This window comes from Phaseolus vulgaris, chromosome 11 (genome assembly GCF_000499845.2).
Source record: "Phaseolus vulgaris cultivar G19833 chromosome 11, P. vulgaris v2.0, whole genome shotgun sequence".
Lineage (NCBI taxonomy): Eukaryota > Viridiplantae > Streptophyta > Magnoliopsida > Fabales > Fabaceae > Phaseolus > Phaseolus vulgaris.
The window spans coordinates 27,704,805-27,728,478 of NC_023749.2; positions in this window are offsets into that span (position 1 = coordinate 27,704,805).

Consider the following 23,674-nt stretch of genomic DNA (forward strand, 5'->3'; position numbering starts at 1 on the left):
CCACTGCCCACTTCACCATTCTTCCCGCAATGTCAGGTTTCTTCAAGACCTTCTGGATGGGCAGGTCAGTCATCACCAGTATTGTGAAGCTGTGGAAGTAGTGGCGCAACCTCCTCGCCGAAAACACCACAGCCAGCGCAGCCTTTTCCAGGGCCTGATATCTCGTTTCTGGGCCCTGCAGCACCTTGCTCACAAAATAAATAGGCTTCTGAGCCTGATCCTGGTCCTGGGCGAGCACCGCACTCACCGCCCTCTCAGTCACCGCGAAATACAACCTTAGAGGGATTCCCGCCAGTGGTTTGCACAGAACCGGCGGGCTCGCCAGATATTCCTTCAGCTTGACGAAAGCTTCCTCACATTCTTTTGTCCAAGCGAACTTGTTATTGCGCCGCAGACATTGAATATAGGGATGCCCCTTCTCTCCGCTAGCTGACACGAAGCGAGATAGGGCTGCCATCCGACCTGTTAGCTGCTGGACCTCTTTCACCGTAGCCGGGCTTCTCATCGTCAAGATGGCGGCACACTTGTCTGGGTTGGCTTCTATTCCTCTTTCAGTCAAGAGAAAACCCAAAAATTTTCCAGCCTCCACGCCGAAAATGCATTTCTCCGGGTTGAGCTTCAACTTGAACTTGGCGATCGTCGTGAACAACTCTTCCAAGTCTGCAACGTGCTTGCTTTTCTCCTGCGAGGTCACGACCATGTCATCGACGTAAGCTTGCACGTTCCTTCCCAGCATTGGTGCAAGTACTCGATCCATCAGCCTCTGGTACGTGGCCCCCGCATTCTTCAGCCCAAACGGCATCACCTTATAGCAGTAGCACGACCTCTCCGTCATGAAGGCTGTCTTTTCTTCATCCATGGGATGCATCTTGATCTGATTATAGCCCGAGAAGGCATCTAGCAAACTCAGCAGCTTGCACCCTGCAGCACTATCAACCAGGGCATCAATGCTTGGTAAAGGATACGAATCCTTTGGGCAAGCCTTATTCAGATCGGTGAAATCGACGCACATGCGCCATTTCCCGTTGCTCTTCTTCACCAGTACGACGTTCGCCAACCATTCAGGGTACTGGACTTCCCTGATGTGGCCTGCAGCGAGGAGTTTCTGGGTTTCGTCTCTGATCGCCTGCCTCCTCTCTTCGTTGAATTTCCTTCTCCTTTGTCGCACTGGTCTCACCATGTTGTCCATCGCCAGATGATGGCACAGAAAGTCGGGATCAATCCCGGGCATGTCCGAGGCGGACCATGCAAACGCGTCTAGATGCCGCTCAATCACCTTGGCGATCTGGTCCTGGAGATCAACTTCCAGAGATCTTCCCAGTTTGAAGATTTTCCCTCCGATCTCCTTTTCGAGCCACTGCTCGACAGGTTTGGGCCTGGATTCTCTGGCGATCACCGCCCTGGCGATTCCCTGTTCCCTTGCTCCCTCAGGGCGATTCCGCGCCTCTTCTTCCTCCAGGCCAGCATTCCTCTCCCCCAGCTCAGCATCTACCATCTCTACATCCCTTCCGGCGGCCTCCTCTGTTACCGGTGGTCTGGGCTTCACACCGGGAGGCGGGGTGGTCGTTACATAGCTCACTGATCTTTTATTTTTCAGGCTATTCTCATAGCACCTTTTTGCTTCTTTCTGATCAGACTTTATCGTGATCACCACCCCCTCCATCGATGGCAACTTCACCTTCATGTGCCGTGTCGACGGAATGGCACCTATCCTGTTAAGAGTGGGCCTTCCCAGCAGGATGTTGTACGCTGAGGGGGCGTTTACGATGAGGTACTTGATTTTCTCCGTCCTCGACCCAGCCTCATCGGTAAACGTAGTTCTCAGCTCAATGTACCCGCTGACCTCCACCTGGTCGCCAGTGAACCCATACAAGCATCCTCCATAGGGCCTCAGCTGGTCAAGGGGTAATTCCAGCTGCGTGAAAGTCGGCCAGAACATCACGTCTGCCGAGCTTCCTTGGTCCACCAGAACTCAGTGGACCTTCCTCCCTGCTGTTATCAACGAAATAACAATGGGATCGTTGTCATGAGGCACAACGTCCCGAAGATCCTGCTTGGTGAACGTAATGTCCACTTCCGGCGAGTGATCTTCAAACATGTCCACCGACATCACCGATCGCGCATACTTTTTCCTCTGCGATGCGGTGCATCCACCACCTGAGAAACCCCTTGCAATGGTGTGGATTTCCCCATGGATAGGCATCTCGTGTTGTTGGGCTTCTCCACATGCTGGCTGGGAACTCGACGCTCCTCCGGTCCTTCTGTCCAGCAGATAGTCGTTTAGGAACCCGCTCTTAACCAGATCATCGAGCTGGTATCCTAAAGACAAACACGAGTCCAGGTTGTGGCCAAAGCACTGGTGGAACTCGCACCAAACGTCTGGCTTTGACCCCAGCACCTTGTCGCCCACCTTCTCGGGCGCCTTCAACCTAGCAGATATGTTAGGGATAGCGATCAGGTCCGCTAGTCCCATGACGAATTTGTGCTTAGGCGGGCGATTGTATTCCCGGCGTGCTGGTTGTTGGCGTGCTGGTGGTTGGCGCGCTTGGCTTCTTCCCTTATTTCTCCTATCGTAAGGATAGCGAGTCCTTTGGTCTTTTCTGGCCGCCGCTGCCGTTTCCAGCACCCTCTGTGGCTGGATCCTGGTCTGGGCGCGTGGCCTGGCGGGAGCCACGCTGCCTCTCTTCTCGGCGACTTCACTCTCGTCGGCGATGTGGGCCACCGCAAGTCGCCTGACTTCAGCAAACGTCGCTGGATGAGCCCTGATCAAGGCCTCGCAGAATGGCCCTGGCTGCACGCCCTTCTTGAAGGCATAGACCAGCATTTCTTCATCCTTTGCCGGCGATCTGACCATCTGCGCGCCGAAGCGATTGAGGTAGTCTCTGAGGGACTCCCCATGGTACTGCCTTATATCAAACAGATCATAGGACACCCTCGGCGGTGCCTTATTCACGATATACTGCTCGACAAAGATTTTCGAGAATTGTTGAAAATTAGTTATGTGGCCATTAGGCAGGCTCACAAACCACTCCATCGCCGTTCCCTGGAGCGTGCTCACGAACATCTTACAGTAGACGGCGTCCGACCCTCCCGACAGCATCATCTGGGTGTGGAACGTGGTCAGATGAGCCTCTGGATCCTCCACGCCGGTAAAAACAGCTTTAACCGGAACCACGCTCGTGGGAATTGGCGTGTCGGTAATCGCCTGAATGAAAGGCATTGGGAAGACGCGAGGCGGCGTCGACGGTGCCACCTCTTCAGCTGAAGAACGACCCTACTGCTCCTGAAGAGCTGGACGCAGCTCCTCAGCTACCTTGCTGAGCTCCTCGTTCCTGGCGCGAGAGGTGACCAGGTCCTCATGTATCCTTGCCTGCTCGACGCGCGAGGCTTCTACAGTGGCCTGCAACGAGCGCATCATCTCTGCCATCTGCGCCATGGTCATGGCGGTGTCGCCTTCAGCAGCGACAGGAGCCACGGGACTGGAGCGATTGCTTCTCATCTTTCTCATTAACTTCAGCGAACCACAGAAATACAGCAAATAACACTTCAACCACGATCGAATCAGCGATCAACCGGAGAAAACTCAAGAAACTGCGCAAGAACTCAAGAACACCGCAAACCTTCGAAGAAGATCGCAGCTTCACCAAAAACCACCGTTTCTCCGCGAACCAAACAAGCAAACGAAAGGAACCGAATCCACCGATCGAAAAGCCAAACAAACGGTTTAAAACGCAAACTTCACCGAACGAAACTCAAAGAAACTGCAAACGACGGTTGCACCAGCACACAACCGCGCAGAAAACCTCGAAAGCTTCCACGAACTCACGCTGTGGATGGGAGCACGTTTTACACGGCCCCACGGTGGGCGCCTGATGATCCTGCCTGTTGACCGGAGCGCTGGAGAATGCCTCGTCAAAGGATCGACGTGCGCGCCGCTTCTCACTTCCGTTCCTCCTCTGGATCTATCTCAAGAACCTGCAAAGAAACGATACAGCGCCGCTGCGGCCGATCGCACTCCGACGCTCAAGTCAGTGACGGTATCACCAAATACTAAGAACTGGAACCGTGCAAACTCTCTCTCTCACAAACAGCTCTGTCACTCGCAAGCGTAAAGTGTATGAACTGAACGTGCGTACCTCAGAAAATCTGTTAAGAACTCTTATATACCTGGTGGTTTTCTCTCTCCTGGCAGTTACAGACTTGGACACGTGGCTCGCATCCAACTGTACACGTGCCATCATCTGGAGGCTCCCTGACTTGGCGCTGCTTCTACTCTCATTTTGGCTAAGTTACTTATGCATGGTACTGCCCAGTGCATAGCTAACTTAGGAGTGCGATCTCTACTGAAACTGGCGAGTTAGGGCCTTCATACACCTTCCCTGTGGTCTCGCCGGCCGCCTTCATAATCTGCTTCTCCTTCGTCTTCGGCGATGTGCTTATTCTGGCGATCTCCGACTGCCTGGTCGCCTGAGTCTACATCTGGCGACTTCATCTTCAACCTGGCGATCGCCTATTCTAGTAAACTGGAAATCGGAACACGCCAACTTAACAATCGGCGACCACACGTGCCTCCCGACTTCCTTCCCATCTGCCAACCTGGCGCCCTGCCAACACGCCTACACTGTAGCAGGATGCCACATCATCGCACCCGTCCACCAGGGCGGTACAGTTAGTACTTACCTCGACATTTAGGTTTTCGTCTTGTGTTTATTGGGCGTCTTGTTTGTTGCGCACTGGACTTGGTTTTTATTTCATGCACCATTTGTTTATATCATTCGCACACGTACTTGTATATTTCGCCTTTGCCTCTACGCTTACTTGTATATTTTTGCACTGTGCAAATCTCATGTTGGGCAAAGGCAAGTTAGCTGAACTGAGGGCGCTCGCCCGAACCCACAAATTGGCGTCAGGCTCTCAAACTGTGCCTAACTCGGTGGTGGAGATCGCCGCTGCTCAGGGCAGATCGCCCCCTCAAGGCCCAACTCCTCCAGAGGCACTGCCCGCCCCTCAACGAAAGAAGCTCGTCTTGAGGAAACCAAAGAGGAAAACTCCTCAACTGGTCCAAGAAGATGAAGAAGAGGATGATGAGGCGACTGAGGACGGCCTTGTCACCAAGAGGAAAAGGGTGGCACCCTCTTCACCACCCGCTCTCCCAACACCAACACCGTCCTCTCCCCCAGCTCCAACACCGCCGGTCCAAGCAATACCCTTGGCAGCTGCGCTTCCTGCGGTTGAGGGCAACGAGCCCAACTTCATGGAGAACCCTCCTAGTGCCTCCACGCCATTCGTATCTGCTGGAGAGGGTCCTCCTTCTACAGCCTCAATCGCTGAAGCCGCACCAGGTGGGGATGAAGGTGCCCACAACTCACCCATACTCATAACCGAGTCCCCCTCTTCACCACCACGCGAGGAAACCCAACCTCATCAACCAATTCAAGAGGGTGGTGGTGAGAGTCAGCACCAGGCTCCTTCAGCACCCCCATCAACAGCAGCTACAAGCCTTCCCCTCGCGGTCAGAGAAATCTGGGGGCCCTTCACAACTAAACTCAAAATGATGGTAGAGGACCTCCCCTCAATCATAACCAAAGCTGTGGAGAGCTTCAGCAAAAAACTTCAGGGCGATATCTCCACACTTCAAGAGGAGAATCGCCTGATAAGGATTGAGGCGGAAAAGCTATCCTGCAACCTCATGATGGCGGAGATTGATCACTCAAGGGTGGAGGATGCCATGAGTGCCGAGCTGAGGGTTGCGCGCAAGGAGGCCTCCGATCTGCGCCAGAAGCTGCATCTCTTAGCTCAAGAGAAAATCGAGCTGGAGAGCAAGCTGGTGCCTTACAGGCTCAAGGTGGCCAACTTGGAGGCATCGATGAAAGCGGATGCAGCCAAGGTGGAGAACCTTGAGAAGAGATTGGCTTATCGGGAGGTTCTCCTTGGAAGGGTTGAGAGGGAGAGGGACGACGCCGTGGACGAGCTCGCCAAGGCTCGAGAGGAAAATGAAAAGATTGCTACAGAGCTGGCCCAGGCGCGGGACGAAGGCAAGAAGGTTGCTGATGACCTTGCTCAGACTCGTAGGGAAACTGAAGAACTGAAGAAGCGAGCTGACGAGCTGAAACAGCAAACCGAGGGGCTCAAACAGCAAAACGAAGACCTTGAACTGAGCTCCGCCCAAGTTCTTGCCGCCGGATTTGACGCCGCCCTGGAGCAAGTCGTCTGCCAGTACCCCGAGCTCGACCTCTCCATGGTGTCGGTTTGTAACGAAGTGGTGGATGGGAAGATCGTTCCTTCTGAAGATTAGCCACTTTCCTCCATCACTTATTTGTCTATTTTCTTTTGCACAATCTTTACTTGTAATTTTCTTTCCTTTGTATTCAAACTAATTCCGCCTTTATTATAAATTTTTCTGCTTCCACGTATGGTCTCTCTGTTTGCCTTGTTTCTCCTTGTAGAAACCGCTTAAATAAATTAACTTAGCGATTCTGCGGGCTCAACCGTTTACTTACTGCTTCAAACTCGATCAAACTATCAACTTTCGAACGATGGCATTTTAACAACTTGAGAACTTAAGGCAACGAACTTCAGCGTAAAACTACTTACTAAACAACGAGTTTCAATCCAACTGATAGTTTAAGATACGGTTCACCTGATCTGCTCCATCAAAATGGGCCCTTACTCTTGCCATCGCCTGAATTTCTTCTGATCGCCATCGGGTCTTGGCGATGTAAGCCTCCTTTTGCCTTCATAACTTGGCTATTGTTCCCTCATTTGGGGGTAGAGGTGCCTTTTGGATCCTTCTCTACCTCCCTGAGCTTCAGAACAATAAGCCGGATAGCTAGGCGTTCTCTTCGAACCTACCTTAGCCATCCTTTGAGCTTCTTCCACCCTCCACACCGTACCTGAACTCGTTCGAGACGAAAAGGATTTTATCTTGCCTGAACTCGCTCGGCGGCGAGAAGGTCTTTATCTTGCCTGAACTCGCTCGACGGCGAAAAGGTCTTTATCTTGCCTGAACTCGCTCGACGGCGAGAAGGTCTTTATCCTGCCTGAACTCGCTCGACGGCGAGAAGGTCTTTATCTGATGCCTTTACTTTGCCCAGGGATTACATCTCCTCTTCCCTGGATGCACTGAGGACTTTTAACTTGCTCTCGCCTGCACTCGCACAAAGTCGAGGAGGACTTTAACTGGTGCCTCAACTTGCCCAGGGTGTACATCTCCTCCCCCCTGGATGCACTGAGGACTTTATCTCTTTCTCGCCTACACTCGCTCGACGGCGAGGAGATCTTTATCTCTTTCTCGCCTCAGGACGCGCGAGGGCGTTGAGGTCTTTTAAACGTTGTTGGTGCCTCCGATCGCCGAAAGACGATGAGGACTTTTAACTTTAACTGATGCCGCCAATCGCCGAAAAGCGATGGGGACTTAAAAACTTTTTAGAAAGCATGCAGCATAACTTCAAATTGCCTTAAATCACAAACGAGTGACAAGGTCTTTTTCTAAAACTTTCGTAACAACAAGAATGCAATCTAAAGCACTTTAAACTTTGAAAACTCTTCTTTATTGGGTGGCCTCATTAAAAACCCTCCTTAGGGAAAAAAGAGTGCCCCTTCAAACTGTTTTAACAGAAAGCTTGCAAAACTCTTCGTGTTTGTTTTTACTTACAAAGCTTCAACTGTAATATAACTTGAGGTGCGTGGCGTTCCAAGTGCGAGGAATCGCTCCTCCTTCCAATGTTTCTAAGCGGTAAGCGCCGTTCCCGAGCGCCTCGGTTATTCTGAACGGTCCTGTCCACTTAGGCGACAACTTGTTCTCCATCTCGTACTGGTGGGCCTTCCTCATCACCAGGTCGCCTTCTTTAAATTGCCTTGGCATCACCTTCGAGTTGTACCTTCGTTCAATCCTTCTTTTCACTGCCTCGGCTTTTACTCTCGGCTCCTCCCTGACCTCATCCAGCAAATCCAGATTCAACCTTCTTTCCTCATTCGAGTCTTCTGCTACAAAGTTCTGGAATCTTGGCGAGCTCTCCTGGATTTCCACTGGAATCATTGCGTCGCATCCATAGACCAGGCTAAACGGGGTCTCATGGGTTCCTGACTGCTCGGTGGTGTGGTACGCCCAAACTATACAGGGTACCTCCTCAGCCCACGATCCCTTAGCTTTCTCTAGTCTTCTCTTCAAGCCTCTTAGCAATACCCGATTGGCGGACTCTACTTGGCCATTTGTCTGAGGGTGCTCGACGGATGCAAATACCTGTTGAATTCCCACCTCTTCGCACAGCTTCTTCAATAGGTGACTTGCAAACTGAGTCCCGTTGTCTGACACCAGGCGCTTAGGCACACCAAACCGGCACACGATGTTCTTCCACACAAAGCTCTCGATCTTGTGTGCGGTGATCTGGGCTACTGGTTCTGCTTCGATCCACTTGGTGAAATATTCAATTGCCACCACCAAGTACTTCATCTGCCTGATCGCCAATGGGAAAGGTCCCAGAATGTCGATCTCCCACGTATGAAACGGCCAAGGGCTGTAAATCGACTTCAACTCTTCGGGAGGCGCTTTGTGCCAATCGGCGTGCTGCTGACATTGCTTGCAACACTGTGCATACTTCTTGCAGTCCTCCCTCATTGTTGGCCAGTAGTAACCTGCACGGAGGGTTCTTGCGGCCAGAGCTCGACCCCCGACGTGACTTTCGCATATCCCTTCATGGAGCTCGGCCATGATTCTCGTACATTTCTCTCCGTGCACACATTCCAGAAGTGGGTGTGTGAACCCAAACCTATACAACTCGCCATCAATCATTGTGAACTTGCTGGAGTTCTTCTTTACCTTCCTAGCCTCCGTCGGATCCAGCGGGAGAAGGCCATCTGCTAGGCATCGCTGGTATTGTGTTATCCACGTGTCTGGCTCATGCGTAGCGCAGACCTGCGTCATGTTCACCCTCTCCCCCCGACATGCTCTTATTCTCGGCGATCTCAAGGTTTCCTGAGTCAAAGACCTGTGACTCCTCGCCGCTTTCTCCGTCGATTTGCTTATTTGAAGAACCAGGTGGTCTGCCACAAATGCCCTAGGCGTCTTCAGAGTTTCTTGGATCACCGTCCTCTGCCTACCCCCCTTGCCCGAACTGGCGAGCTTAGCTAGCAAGTCAGCTCGGGCATTCTGCTCTCTGGGCACATGCACCACTTCGAAGGAGACAAAGGAACTCTTCAACTCCTGCACATACTCCAGGTAAGCCGCCATTTGTGGATCCTTGGCCTGGAACTCTCCTGTTACTTGTCCCGTGACCAACAGCGAGTCACTCTTAGCCATTAGCACCCTAGCTCCCATCTCCTTGGCCAGCAAGATTCCGGCGATCAGCGCCTCACATTCTGCTTGATTGTTGCTGGCTTTGAAGGCAAACCTCAGGGACTGTTCAATCAGCACACCGTTGGGTCCTTCCAAGATGACTCCAGCACCGCTACCCTGCTGGTTCGACGATCCGTCCACCGAGAGCACCCAACGGAAATCGTCCCCCTCAACTCGCGCTGCTTCTGACGAGAGCTCGACCATAAAATCAGCGAAAATCTGCCCCTTGATCGGACCTCGGGGCTCATACTTGATATCGAACTCCGACAGCTCCACCGCCCACTTCACCATCCTCCCAGCTACATCAGGCCTCTTTAGAACCTTCTGGATGGGCAAGTCGGTCATCACCAGTATTGTAAAACTGTGAAAATAGTGGCGCAACCTCCTCGCCGAAAATACCACAGCCAGCGCGGCTTTCTCCAAGGCCTGATACCTCACCTCCGGGCCCTGCAGCACCTTGCTGACAAAGTAAATAGGCTTCTGAGCCTGGTCCTGGTCTTGGGCGAGCACCGCACTCACCGCCCTCTCAGTCACAGCAAAATACAACCTGAGAGGGGTTCCCACCAACGGTTTGCACAAAACCGGCGGGCTCGCCCAAGACCAGGCAAACTTGTTGTTCCGCCTTAAACACTGAAAGTACGGATGACCCTTCTCCCCGCTAGCCGATACGAAACGAGACAGGGCGGCCATCCGACCTGTAAGTTGCTGCACCTCCTTCACGGTAGCCGGGCTCCTCATTGCCAAGATGACAGCACACTTATCAAGATTGGCCTCTATTCCTCTTTCAGTTAAGAGGAATCCCAAGAACTTCCCTGCCTCCACGCCAAAAATGCACTTCTCGGGGTTCAGCTTTAACCTGAACTTGGCGATTGTGGTGAACAACTCCTCCAAGTCCGCAACGTGCTTGCTCTTCTCCGGCGAGGTCAGGATGTACCCTATCCATCGTACGCTTGCACATTCCTCCCCAGCATTGGTGCAAGTACCCTATCCATCAACCTTTGGTACGTGGCCTCCGCGTTCTTCAGCCCAAAGGGCATCATCACCTTGTAGCAGTAGCACGATCTCTCGGTCATGAAGGCGGTCTTCTCTTCATCCATGGGATGCATCTTTATCTGGTTGTACCTCGAGAAGGCGTCCAAGAAACTCAGCAACTTGCACCCTGCAGCACTGTCGACCAGGGCGTCTATGCTTGGCAAAGGATACGAATCCTTTGGGCAAGCCTTGTTCAGGTCAGTGAAATCGACGCACATGCGCCACTTTCCATTGCTTTTCTTCACTAGCACGACATTGGCTAACCACTCGGGGTACTGGACTTCCCTGATGTGGCCTGCGACGAGGAGCTTATGTGTTTCATCCTTGATCGCCTGCCTTCTCTCCTCGTTAAACTTCCTTCTTCTCTGTCGCACTGGTCTGACCTGGTTGTCCATTGCTAGATGGTGGCACAAGAAGTCGGGCTCGATTCCCGGCATGTCCGAAGCAGACCATGCAAAAGCATCCAGATGCCGCTCTATCACCTCGGCGATCTGGTCTTGGAGCTCAGCCTCCAAGGATCTTCCTAGCTTGAAGACCTTTCCCCCGATCTCCCTTTCTAGCCATTCCTCGACGGGTTTGGGTCTAGCTTCCCTGGCGATCACCGCCCTGGCGATTCCCAGCTCCCTCGCTTCCTCTAGGCGGTTCCTCGCCTCTTCTTCCCGATCGACGTTCTCTCCCTCAGCCTCAGCATCCAGCATGGTGACATCGCCTCCGGCGGCCACCTCCATTGCCGCGTCAACAACTCGCCATTTCTGTTGGCTTGGGCTTCACACCGGGAGGCGGCGTCGTTGTGATGTAACTCACTGACCTCTTATTCTTGAGGCTATTCTCATAGCATTTCTTCACTTCCTTCTGATCAGATTTGATGGTGATCACCACCCCTTCCATCGATGGCAACTTCACCTTCATGTGCCTGGTTGAAGGCACAGCTCCTATTCTGTTGAGTGTTGGTCTTCCCAACAGAATGTTATATGCTGAGGGAGCATTCACGACGAGGTTCTTGATTTTCTCCGTCCTCGAGCCCGCCTCATCCGTGAATGTAGTTTTTAACTCTATGTACCCCCTGACCTCCACCTGATCGCCAGCGAACCCATACAAGCACCCTCCATAGGGCCTCAGCTGGTCAAGAGGCAACTGCATCTGTGTGAAAATCGGCCAGAACATCACATCTGCCGAGCTTCCTTGGTCCACCAGAACCCTGTGGACCTTCCTTCCCGCCGTAACAAGCGAGATGACTATTGGATCGTTGTCATGAGGCACAACGTCCCTGAGGTCTTCCCTTGTGAACGTGATGTCCACATCTGGCGAGTGGTCCTCGAACATGTCCACCGTCATTACAGACCTCGCATACTTCTTCCTCTGCGACGCGGTGCATCCACCACCCGAGAAACCTCCTGCGATGGTGTGGATCTCTCCGTGAGTGGGCATCTCATGCTGCTGAGCCTCACCACCCGCCGGCTGGGAGCTCGACGCGCCCCCCGTTCTCCTGTCCAGCAGGTAATCATTCAGGAAACCGCTCTTGACCAGGTCGTCGAGCTGGTATCCCAATGCCAAACATGAATCCACGGTGTGGCCAAAACCCTGGTGGAATTCGCACCAGGCGTCTGGCTTTGGTCCCAACACCTTGTCGCCCACTTTCTCGGGTGCCTTGAGCCTGGCTGCTATATTGGGGATGGCGATCAGGTCCGCCAACCCCATGACAAACTTATGCTTTGGCGGGCGATTATACTCCCTGGGGCGCCCTGGGCCCCTGCCCTTGTTTTTCCTTGGATCATAAGGATGGCGGGTTCTTTGATCCCTCTTGGCCGCCGCTGTCTCCAGCACCCTCTGTGGCTGGATCCTGGTCTGGGCACGTGGCCTAGCGGGGGCCACGCTCCCTCTCTTCTCGGCGACCTCACTCTCATCGGCGATGTGGGCCACCGCAAGTCGCCTAACCTCAGCAAACGTGGCGAGGTAAGCCCTGATCAGTGCCTCGCAGAAAGGTCCCGGTAGCACGTCCTTTTTGATGGCGTATACCAGCATCTCTTCGTCCTTGGCTGGCGAGCGGACCATCTGCGCTCCAAAGCGATTCAAGTAGTCCCTGAGGGACTCTCCCTGGTACTGCCTTATGTCGAACAGATCATAAGACACCCTAGGCGGCGCCTTGTTCACTATGTACTGCTCGACGAAAAGCTTCGAAAACTGCTGGAAATTGGTTATGTGACCTGTAGGCAGGCTCACAAACCATTCCAGCGCTGTTCCCTGGAGCGTGCTCACAAACATCTTGCAATACACAGCATCTGAGCCTCCTGATAGCATCATCTGCGTGTGGAACGTGGTGAGATGCGCCTCAGGATCCTCCACGCCGGTGAAAGTAGCCTTCACGGGTACCACACTCGCAGGGATAGGCGTGTCTGTGATCGCCTGTGCAAATGGCATGGGGAAAACGCGAGGTGGCGACGATGGTGCGACCTCTTCAGCGACTGGGCGCCCTCTTTGCTCCTGAAGAGCTTGGCGCAACTCCTCAGTCACTTTGCTGAGCTCTTCATTCCTGGCCTGAGAGGCGACTAGGTCCTCATGCATCTTTGCCTGCTCTATGCGCGAGGCTTCCACATTCGCCTGCAGCGCACGCATGATCTCCACCATCTGCGCCATAGTCATGGCGCCTTCAGCAGCAACTGGCACAACTGGACATGAATGGTTGCTTCTCATCTTTCTCATGAAAACTTAGCAGACCACAACAAGCGACGAACAAAACCTCCTTCAGCAACGATCGATCCAGCGATCAATCGGTCAGAACTTCGTAAACTCCAAAGAACTTCAAGAACAGAATCTCAATCAGCGAAAACCTTCGCGGAAACATGCAACTTCACCACAGACCACCACTTCTCCACCAAAACCTCTGATTCACCGGTCGAAAATCCGAATTAACGGCGAAGCTTCAATCTCACTGAACAAGAACTCAAACAAACGGGGAAAAACCTCAATCCTCCGAACAAAACCTCGAACGAACGGTGGAAAACGCAAATTTACCGAACAAAGCTTGAATGAACGGCGGAAAATGGTTGCACCAGCACACAACCACACAGAAACTGCAGAAACTTCAAGAACTCACGTTGTGGATGGGAACAGGTTTTACACGGCCCCACGGTGGGCGCCTGATGATCCTGCCTATTGACCAGGACGCAAGAGCCTTGCCTCGTCAAATCTGGATCGACTTTGCGCCGCGTTAGCTTCCGTCCTTCGCCTGGATTCACCTCAAGAACCTGCAAAAGACAGAACGGCGCCGCTGCGGCCGATCACGCTCCGACGCCCAAGTCAGCGACTGAACCACCAAAATACTAAGAGAAAACTAAGAACTTCAGGAACCGTGCAAAATTCTCTCTCAGCGTACTCAAGTTCTCGCAAGCGTAAAAGAAGTATTCTAAAACGCGTGTACCTCAAAAGTTCGTTAGGATCCCTTATATACCTGTGCATTTTCTCTCTCCTGACAGTTACACATCTGGACACGTGGCTCGTATCCAGTTGTACACGTGTCACCATCTGGAGCATCCTTGACTTGGGCGTCACTTCTTACTCTTTAGGCTTTCAGCTAAGTTACTTATGCGGGAAACAACTCAGCACACAACTGCTTTGGAGCGTGATCTCTTCTGCGTGGCGAGTACGGGTGCCTTCATACACACCTTCCCTGTGGTCTCGCCGGCCGCCTTCATGATCTACTTCACTTGCTTCATCGTGCATGCTCGGGTAAGCTGTTCCTCGACCTCAACCTCTGGCTAGCTAGGGGATGACCATCAGACGACTTCATCCTCTGCTTCGAAAGCCTGGAACAAACCTCCCTGATCCTTCGGCGATCCCCTTCTTTCGGCGATCTCTGATCACTTCATCGTCTAGGTTCGCATCCGGCGACTTCATCATAAACCTGGTGACCGCCGGTTTAGGTATGCTAGAGATCGGAGCACGCCAACTTAAGGACTGGCGACTACACGAGCCCCCCGACTTCCTTCCCTTCTACCAGATAGGAGCCCTGCTCAACACGCCTACATAATAACTTGCTGCCACGTCATCACTTCCGACCACCTGGGCGGTACAATTCTATTAACCCAAATTTTAAAAGTAAAAGAAGTGTATATATTGCCAAAACATCACTACAGTAACTAACTCCAATTGTCTTTAGCATGAGTTATATAATGCTAATAAAAAAAATGATCCTAAAATTTCAGGTAAGTTGTTGGATTAAACATAAGTACATATCGATATTAAAGTAATTAAAAATACTTATAGGTTAACATCTGTTTAGTCTAAATATAAAAATTTATTTTAATTACATCTTCAACAACTTTTTTATAAGATATAGAATAAATCTATATGACAGTTGAATTATATATGTTTATCAATTAAACTATAACATTACACTTCATATAATTTCAAAATTACCTAAAAGATTATTCTATTATTAATTTTTAACGTATTACATATGATAAAAATTTAAATACTTAAATACTAGATAATATTTACAAAAAAGTTTAAATTCTATAAAATTTGATAAACATACATCAAAATGATATAATCAAATTCGACAATATTGATTAAATTTATACTTTATACAAAAATATTAAAATATAAAAGTCATATATATAATTTAAACGAGCATAACTTGTGTAGCTACACGTAAATACAATATTTAGAATATTAAAAACTAAAAAAGAAAATCCTGCTAAGACCCCCTCCTCCTCATTTTTTTCTTTTCTTATTTTCTCAATCTTTCTGTCTCCATTTCTCACCCTCTCCCCGTCTTCTTTAAATTTCTATGTTTCATCTATTTCAAAATATGATCACACCTTACTTTAGTTACTTTAGTTGAGGAATCATGATACATTCACAATCAGATTTTTAAATACAATAAGTTCATTTATACTCTAAAGATCATTCTCTGTTTTTTCTTAGAATTTAGTCATCAATCTTTATGAGAACAATTGAGGAAATTTTTCCTCTCAACTTGTTTTATATGTCAAACTTGTTTTATCATATGCTGAATTTTTTTGATGTTTGAGTAACTTGTTTTATGTCCCTAGAGTTTAAAGTGGTTCCCCTATGATGTGATTCCACTAGCCATATAGAGAATGCTTCTTGACATTCTTAGGAATCACCTTGAGCTGGACATTATTGAGGCACTTTTCTTAGAGTTGGATCATTGTTCTAAGACAAGAACTCACCAAAAACTAGTACCAAATCCCAAACTCATTTGGATGTTCCACATATTGTCAAATTGAACCAAAAGAGATGGAGGAAAGGCAAAAAACACTAATTAACAACCCAAAACAGTAAGGAACCGAATCAAATTGCTGGAATTGAAGAAGAAAAGATGAAAAACAGCCAAGAACACAAATGAACCATAGCTACATGATCCTGCCTGTTGACCAGAACGCTGGAAACTGCCTCGTCAAAGGATCGACGTGTGCACCGCTTCAAACCTCCGTCCTTCTCCAAGATCCACCTCAAGAACCTACAAAAGAACAGAGCGGCGCCGCTGCGGCCGATCGCACTCCAACGCCCAAGTCAGTGACGGAACCACCAAATACTAAGAGCAAGAACACTCAAGAAATCTCAAGGAACCGTGCAATGTTCTCTCTCACAGTAAGCTCTAGAACTCGCAAGCGTAAAGAGTGTAATCTGAACGTGCGTACCTCAGAAAGTTCGTTGAGAACTCTTATATACCTGGTTACTTTCTCTCTCCTGGCAGTTACAGACTTGGACACGTGGCTCGCATCCAGTCGTACACGTGCCATCATCTGGAGCCTCCTTGACTTGGGCGCTGCTTCTGACTCTCTTTTTGGCTAAGTTATTTATGCATGGTACTGCCCAGGGCATAGCTAACTTGGGAGTGCGATCTCTACTGGAACTGGCGAGTTAGGGTGCCTTCGTACACCTTCCCTGTGGTCTCGCCGGCCGCCTTCATAATCTGCTTCACCTTCATCTCCGGCGATGTGCTTGCTCTGGCGATCTCTAATCGCTTGGTCGCCTGAGTTTACATCTGGCGACTTCACCTTCTACTGGGTGATCGCCTGGTATGCTGAAGATCGGAACACGCCAACTTAACAACTGGCAACTTCACGAGCCCCCGACTTCCTCCCCTTCTGTCAACCTGGCGCCTTGTTAACACGCCTACACTGTAGCTTGGTGCCACGTCATCACTTCCGACTACCAGGACGGTACACAAGCCCCCCAGTCTTAAGCGAAGACTTGTCCAGCGAAAAGACTGAAAGAGTCACGTCAACACCGACCTACGTGGCACTGACGCAGAATTCCAAGCGGTTGTACTTTCTGCTTCTCTGACGCTTCACCAAACCCCTCACCCATCGCTCGACACGTGGCTTCATCAACGGTTACCTTCAGTTACCGTTTGCGCTTCCCAAACCCATTTCGAAAAACCCTTAACCCATTTTCACTCCACACTGTTCCATCACTTTTCTTCGTATTCACAAACGCTCCAACCTTCTTCTGCGAAAAAGCTCTCGACGTTCTTCAACTCTCTGAATCACCAACATTCTTCATCGCCTTTCTGATCATAAAAGGGTACTTCCTTTCCTTCTTCTGCTGGTTTTTCCTGCATTTTAATCGATTCGCATCATCCTATAACTGTCTGGTGCATACGTTGTGGGTTGCTTTTTCCATTTCTCCTTCTACGTAACTTAGGGCTTCGTCAATCGTCGCAACGAACCTACGTTCGTTCGTTTTTCACCTTTCTTCCATGATCGAGTCAGCCTCTGTGACCCCTGACCATTTTTCCTTTTCTTCTTCCTTTGCAGCTGCAACAATGGCTCGCACAAAGATCACCCCGAATCCTCCTCCTTCATCACGAAACCCCTCTTCTCAAGCACACAACCCACCACGAGTTCGTGGCGCTTCATCTTCCCAGGCTGAGAGGCCTGCGTCTTCCCGCCCTAACCTGGCCCAGGCGACTCCACCTATCACCGGAGGAGCCCCCGTCCCCCCACCAGACTTCAAGAAACTATATCCCTGGGCCAACTCGACCCTGTTGGGGGAAACATCTTCCGTGAACACTGCTGGGGCAGTTTTGCGATTGACTAAGGGGGACGTACCTCACCAATCATTCCACAAGGAGCACGACGAGAGGATGACAGTGCTACCTTGCCCCCTCGATCTGCCCGTTTGTGCCGACGATAAGGCGAGCAATGACGGGCCCTTCTGCTTCGTCTACACAACGCTATTCAAGAAGGTGAAACTAAGGTTTCCCTTTACACGTTTCGAGAGGGAGCTCCTCACCGACCTCAACATTGCCGCCGCCCAGCTCCACCCCAACAGCTGGGCGTTTGTGCGAGCATTCCAAGTGATGTGCGACCATCTGGGGTTGCCAGCATCCGTAGATGTATTCTTGTTCCTTTTTGAAGCCAAGCACCCAGGAGACCGCCTGTAGGTGAGCTTGAATGGGATTGCTGGGAGGTCGATCCTCTCCATCTTCCAGCAGTCCTACAAAGACTGGAAGGGAAAGTTCATCCAAGTGCGCCCCAACGACAAGGACACTTCCCTACTCGACGGCTTCCCCTTGTACTGGGTAAACAAAGGGAGCAAAGAGTCCAAGAGCTGCTTCAGGAGACCCAGAAGTCCTGATAGCATGGGTGCACTGGACAGGGATCTCTGCTTCTTTTGGAAGAGTGTGGCGGATGCCAACATCACCTTCCTCACCACCACCCTGATCTGCTTCGAATTCTTCGAGGACCAACTCGAAATTCGAATAGGTTAGAACATTCAAGCTCTTGTTTTAATACTTGCTTCTGTTAACTGTTTCTGGGCGTCTTGTGCGTTGTGCGCAAGACTTTGGTTTTATATTTCTGCACTATTCGTCTGTTTTGCTGTTGCATACTGCCTTATGCATTTATCTTCTCTCTGAACTTAACTAATCCATGCATTTTTGCTCTATGCAGATAACATGTTGGGCCAGGACAAGCTTGCTGAATTGAGGACGCTCGCCCGACTCCATGGGTTGGCAACGGGCTCTCAAACAGTGCCAAATTTCGTGGTGGAGATCGCCGCCACTCAGGGCCGATCGCCACCTAAGGGCCCAGCTCCCTCCGACGTCCAACCCGCTCTTCCAACCTCAACACCGCCATCCACGCCTGCTCCGCCTCCAACAATGCCATCTCCACCAGCTCCCGCTTCCCCAGTCCAAGCCATTCCATTGGCAACTACACCACCCGCGGTTGAGGCCGCCGAAGACAATTTCTTGGAGGACCCCCCAAGCGCCTCCACGCCATATGTATCAGCTGGAGGGGGACCTCCTTCCAACACCTCAGCCGCAGATGTTGCTCCAATCGGGGATGAGGTTGCCCACACCTCCCCGATTCTGATCACTGAGTCCCCGACGTCGCCACCACGAGCAGAAGCGCCTACTGAAGAACCAACTAAAGAAGGTGGCGACGAAAACCAACAACAGGCCAACCCACCGCCTCTCCAAGCAGCCAACCTCCCTCTTGAGGTCACGAGGATGTGGGAGCCTTTATCTGCTAAGCTGAAGACGATAGCAGAAGACATCCCCGCCATCATAACCAGAGCTGTGCAGAGCTCCACCAGGAAGCTCCAGGACGACCTCTTCAACCTTAAAACTGAGAACAACACCATGAAGGTTGAGGTGGAGAAGTTGTCCTTCAATCTGACGCTCGCGGAGATTGAACACTCCCGAGTAGAAGATGCGATGAGCACCGAGCTCCGATTGGCGCGCAAGGAGGCCACTGAACTCCGCCATAAGGTACAACAACTGGCTCAAGAAAAGATCGAACTAGAGAGCAAAGTTGTGCCTTATCGCGTTAAGGTGGCTGACTTGGAAGCTTCGATAAAAACTGACGCCGCCAAGGTGAAAAAACTGGAGCAGAGGTCTGCTGATCGGGAGATCTTCCTGGGTAAGGTGGAGAAGGTGAGGGACGACGCCATTGCTGAGCTTGCCGAGGCCAACAAAGAGAAAGGGAAAATCACTGCCGAGCTGGGCCAAGTGCAAGCGGAATCCAATAAGGTTGCTGAAGACCTTCTCCAAGCTCAAGAGATCAACGAAAAACTCAAGAAACAAATCGAAGAGCTGGAGCAGCAGAATAAGGGGCTGAAGGAGCAAACTGAAGGACTCCAGAAGCAGATTGAAGATCTTAACATGAGTTCTGCCCAAATTCTGGCTGCTGGGTTCGCTGCTGCACGGGAACAGTTTGCATGCTTATTCCCCGATCTGGATCTCAGCATGGTGTCTTTAAACAACGAGGTGGTGGATGGGAAAGTGGTTCCCGTCGAAGACTGATCAATTTCCTCTCATCCATCACCTTTATGCTTTTTCCCTTTGTATACAGTTGTACTGAACTTTCTTCTTTTTCTTTATATGTGCTTTGAACTGATATTTACTTTTAATGAAATTGCCCTTGTATTTCTTCCTGTAATTTCTTTGCCTGCTTCAACTTTCCTTGCGCAATTTTACTTCAGAAAAAATAACTTAGCAATTTTGTAGGCCCGATCTTGCACTTAACTGCTTCGAACTATTTTAACTTCAAGCAATAATAATCACTTTCACAGCTCGTAATCTTAAGGCAATTAACCTTAACGTAAAATCACTCTTCAAGCAACGAACTTCAACTCAACCACTGGCTTAAAACATTTCTTCACCCGATCTGCTCCATCAGCACGGGTCTTTAACTTTCTCGCCGCTGCTTGAACTTTTCCTGGTCGCCAAAGACTCTTGGCGATATCAACTTCTTTCTGGCTTCATGCCTTGGCCATTGTTCTTTTATCTGGGGGTAGAGGCGCCTTTCGGATCCTTCTCTACCTTCCTAAACTTCAGAATAAAAGACCGGGTGGCTAGGCGTTCTCTTGGAACCTACCTTAGCCACCTTCCAAACTTCGTCCACCCTTAACACCATACCTGAACTCGTTCGAGACGAGAAGGATTTTATCTTGCCTGAACTCGCTCATAGGCGAGAAGGTCTTTTACTTGCCTAAACTCGCTCATAGGCGAGAAGGTCTTTTACTTGCCTCTATATTGCCCCGGGGGTTACATCTTCTCGCCCCCAGAAACACTGAGGACTTTTCACTGGTGCCCCTACATTGCCCCAGGGGTTACATCTCCTCGCCCCCAGAAACACTGAGGACTTTTCGCTCTTCCTCGCCTGCACTCGCTCGACGGCGAGGAGGTCTTTAACTCGCCTCAGAACGCGCGAGGGCGTTGAGGTCTTTTAGCTGGTGCCTCCGATCGCCGAAAGACGATGAGGACTTTAACTTTAACTTGTGCCTCCAATCGCCGAAAGACGATGAGGACTTAAAACTTTTAACTGGTGCCTTCGATCGCCGAAAGACGATGAGGACTTAAAACTTTTAACTGGTGCCTCCGATAGCCGAAAGACGATGAGGACTTAAAACTTTTAACTGGTGCCTCCGATCGCCGAAAGACGATGAGGACTTAAAACTTTTAACTGGTGCCTCCGATCGCCGAAAGACGATGAGGACTTAAAACTTTTAACTGGTGCCTCCGATCGCCGAAAGACGATGAGGACTTAAAACCTTTTAGAAAGCATGCAACATATCTTTAACTTGCCTTAAGCCACATACAAGTGACAAGGTCTTTCTTCAAAACTTTCTGAAAACAACAGGCACGCAATCTAAAACAACTTGTACTTTGAAAACTTCTCTTTATTGGGTGGCCTCATTAAAAACCCTCCTTAGGGAAAAAAGAGTGCCCCCTTCAAACTGTTTTAACAGAGACTTTGTAATATAACTTCGCGTTTGTCTTTACATACAAGGCTTTTTAACTGTAATACAACTTCAGGTGCGTGGCATTCCAAGTGCGAGGAATCGCCCCTCCTTCCAATGTCTTTAAGCGGTAGGCGCCGTTCCCGAGCGCCTCGGTTATTCTGAACGGCCCTGTCCACTTGGGCGACAGTTTATTCTCCATCTCGTACTGGTGGGCTTTCCTCATCACCAGGTCGCCTTCTCTAAACTGTCTTGGCATCACCTTCGAGTTGTATATTCGTTCGACCCTTCTCTTCACTGCTTCAGCCTTCAATCTCGCCTCTTCCCTGACCTCATCCAGTAGATCCAGGTTCAGCCTTCTCTCTTCATTCGAGTCTTCCTCTACAAAGTTCTGGAATCTCGGCGAGCTCTCCTGGATCTCTACTGGAATCATTGCATCACACCCATAGACCAAGCTGAATGGGGTCTCATGGGTTCCTGACTGCTCGGTGGTGTGGTACGCCCAGACTATACGGGGTACCTCCTCAGCCCAGCTTCCTTTGGCTTTCTCTAGTCTTCTCTTCAAACCTCTCAGCAACACCCGATTAGCTGACTCCACCTGGCCATTCGTCTGAGGGTGCTCGACGGATGCAAACACTTGTTGAATTCCCACTCCTTCGCACAGCTTCTTCAACAAGTGGCTTGCAAACTGAGTCCCATTGTCTGACACCAGGCGCTTGGGCACTCCAAACCGGCACACAATATTCTTCCACACGAAACCTTCGATCTTGTGTGCGGTGATCTGGGCCACTGGCTCTGCTTCGATCCACTTGGTGAAATACTCAATCGCCACCACCAAGTACTTCATCTGCCTGATCGCCAGCGGGAAAGGTCCCAGGATGTCGATTCCCCAAGTATGAAACGGCCAAGGGCTGTAGATCGACTTCAACTCTTCGGGAGGCGCCTTGTGCCAATCGGCGTGCTGTTTGCATTGTTTGCAACATTGGGCATACCTCTTGCAGTCTTCTCTCATCGATGGCCAATAATACCCTGCACGGAGAGTCCTTGCGGCCAGAGCTCGACCCCCGACGTGGCTTCCGCATATACTTTCGTGGAGCTCTGCCATAATTCTCGTGCACTTCTTGCCATGTACGCATTCCAGGAGTGGGTGAGTGAACCCAAACCTGTACAGATCGCCATCAATCAACGTGTACTTGCTAGAATTCTTCTTTACCTTCCTAGCCTCTGTCGGATCCAGTGGGAGAAGGCCATCTGCCAGGCATCGCTTGTACTGTGTTATCCAAGTTTCTGGCTCATGGATCGCGCAGACCTGCGTCCTGTTCACCTTCTCTCCTCGACATGCTCTAATTCTCGGCGATCTCAACGTTTCCTACGCCAGGGACTTATGACTTCTCGCTGCTTTCTCCGTCGACTTGCTTATCTGAAGAACCAGGTGATCTGCCACAAATGCTCTCGGCGTCTTCAGAGTTTCTTGAATCACCGTCCTCTGCCTACCCCCCTTGCCTGAGCTGGCGAGCTTAGCTAGCAAGTCAGCTCGGGCATTCTGCTCTCTGGGCACATGCACTACTTCAAAGGAGGCAAAGGAACTCCTCAATTCTTGCACATACTCCAAGTAAGCCGCCATTTGTGGATCTTTAGCCTGGAACTCGCCTGTTACTTGCCCTGTGACTAGCAGCGAGTCGCTCTTGGCCATTAACACCCTGGCTCCCATCTCCTTGTCCAGCAAAATCCCGGCGATCAGCGCCTCATATTCTGCTTGATTGTTACTGGCTTTGAAGGCAAATCTCAAAGATTGTTCGATCAGCACGCCGTTGGGTCCTTCCAAAATGACTCCAGCACCGCTACCCTGCTGGTTCGACGATCCATCCACCGAGAGCACCCAACGGAAGTCGTCCCCTTCAACTCGTGTCGGCTCAGACGAGAGCTCGACCACGAAATCCGCAAAGATTTGCCCCTTGATTGGGCCTCGAGGCTCATATTTAATATCAAACTCTGACAATTCTACTGCCCATTTCACCATCCTTCCTGCAACGTCAGGCTTCTTCAAGACCTTCTGGATGGGCAGGTCAGTCATCACCAGAATGGTGAAGCTATGGAAATAGTGGCGCAACCTCCTCGCCGAAAATACCACGGGCAGCGCAGCCTTTTCCAGGGCCTGATATCTCGTTTCGGGGCCCTGCAACACCTTGCTCACCAAATAAATAGGCTTTTGACCCTGATCTTGATCCTGGGCGAGCACCGCACTCACCGCCCTCTCAGTTACGGCAAAATACAACCTGAGAGGGGTTCCCGCCAGCGGTTTGCACAAGACCGGCGGGCTCGCCAGATATTCCTTCAGCTTGACGAAGGCTTCCTCGCACTCCTTCGTCCACGCAAACTTATTATTGCGCCTCAGGCACTGAAAATAGGGATGGCCCTTTTCTCCGCTAGCTGACACAAAGCGAGACAGGGCTGCCATCCGACCTGTTAGCTGTTGAACCTCCTTCACCGTAGCTGGGCTCCTCATCGCCAGGATGGCGGCACACTTATCAGGGTTGGCCTCTATGCCTCTTTCGGTTAAGAGGAAACCCAAAAACTTTCCAGCCTCCA